Source organism: Puntigrus tetrazona, chromosome 6 (genome assembly GCF_018831695.1).
Source record: "Puntigrus tetrazona isolate hp1 chromosome 6, ASM1883169v1, whole genome shotgun sequence".
Lineage (NCBI taxonomy): Eukaryota > Metazoa > Chordata > Actinopteri > Cypriniformes > Cyprinidae > Puntigrus > Puntigrus tetrazona.
In genome coordinates, this window is record NC_056704.1 from 8,344,647 (window position 1) to 8,346,760 (window position 2,114).

Sequence of the window (2,114 nt, forward strand, 5' to 3'; positions counted from 1 at the left end):
CACCCCAAACTCAACATTTTATTATTAAATCACTTACCCCCATGCTTGTGACTGTCTCGCCGATTGTCAAGTAATGAATCAAAACGACATGGGGGTAAGTGGCTAATGGCAAAATGTTAAATTTGGGGTGGAGCGACCCTTTAAACACAGCATCCAGCTTTTTGCTTAAAAGTTTGGTAACAGCACATTCTCATGCCAAAGATATGTGTGATATAGTTAAAAAGGACATGAAACGTCTCATCATAAATAATTTCATGAATACCTACAATATAAAATTTCACTCACCCGGACATTCCAGTGATCCTCTTGATCATCAGAGAAGAAACGGTATCAGTTCCTTCACTGAAAATTAGCTTCAATTCCTTACATTTTCATAATGCTGCAAATGTCACACTGCACATGTTCATGGACTAATCTAACTCCCATCCAGGTTCAGAGATCAGAGGTGCTGTTTAATCGGTTTAATTAGGCAGTTACTTTGACTGTGTGTAGTACTAATGTAATCTGAACGTGACCCGCTTTGTGAGACAGTAAAGTGTCCATCGAACGCGCACTTCAGAATCTCACGGGAAGTGTTCAGTCATTTTATTCAATTCTTTTTGCCCGCAGTATGAATACTGTTCATTTGGACACACTACTCATCATGTTTTCACCTACTGTATTATAGGGCATTCTGGGATTTCAGATGCAGCCTACGATGAACACCCAAACCACATTTACAGTCTTTGCCACTTAAGAGTGCATGCACATCACAGTTAAGTGTGCAAGACTATCCAAAGTAGGAAGAAAAACACACACAAAAGCAGCCTCATTACCTTTAAGGCATCCTAAATCCAGCTTATTATACAGAGTAAAAGAGGCATTTCAGGCCAAGCGTATTTAATCATTCTTCATGTTCTGGAACTCCTCCTGAGATCTTTAGATTCCAAGGAAAACTTTCCAGCATGTTAAATTACTTCTAGATATTACATTTTTTTTTTTTGGAGCATTATATAATGATGTATATTTTATTGGAGTATTTGCAATTTGTAAAACATTTGCCATTTTTATCAATTTTCTTTTAAAGTGCAAAGGATTGAGAACCAAAATGTGTAAAAGTCATGAAAAACAGTTTACTTGCATCTTTACAGTACTCTAAGTGTGGTAAAGTTCTACACAAACCTGTGGCCTTCATGCCTACTTCAACTCAGTATAAGATCAGGCCCTGGACTCCTTGGGAAGGTGTGTTGGAGTGTATCCCTTCAGCTTTGTGCCAGTGCCTTCTAAAGGTCACAGATCAAAATACTTATATCATTTTTAGTACTTGAGCTCAATATCGAATCTTGAATTATATTCCTTTACCCCTGTCTGTCAACGTCAACCTCAAATATGAAGACCTGTTAGTAGCATGCAGCTCAGTCAGGTATTTTAGCACACTCCCTGTACTTACACGTGCATGAACTGTCTATGCATGTTGAAAGCAAGGTATTGAAGTCTTGTGTGCATGCTTCTAGTTTTTTCAAAGGTACGGTTAAAGCTGCATGTAACCAACAAAGTTTACGCCCCTGTTTTGTGCGAGTTCAAACATTTAACCACATCAGCATTTTTACTATGACTGCCATGTGGTCACATGCATTTTTTACCACCTGCAATTAATGCAAATAAACTATTACAGATGTCCTTTAGACTTGCATTGAGCATTGTACACTTGTGATGGGATAACTCACATCCTAATAGATAGCAGCTTAAAAAAAAGGTAATGTGGCTAGACTTTTCCATTTTTTTTTTAAGACCTTATTTTGCAACTACTCCACAGGGTGCTTTTAAAATGTTAAGATTATAAATGAAAACGACTCGCTGTCATCACTCGCTCTCTTTCCATGCAACCAACGTTCAGCAAACGCTAAAACTAGTTTTAAAAATGTTCACAAACATTTTATTTAAAAAGCAAAATGTGATGCATCTTATGTCATGAAAAGGGAAAGGGTTCAAATTAGGTAAAAAATACAACAAAAATATGTCTATTGATACTAGAAAAGTGCCAAATGTTTGTGGGGTTAAGAAGAGGTGAGTCTCAAGCGAAACCGTATCCCGTAAACCCAACCCTAGACTGTTACAATGACACAAAAGAAATA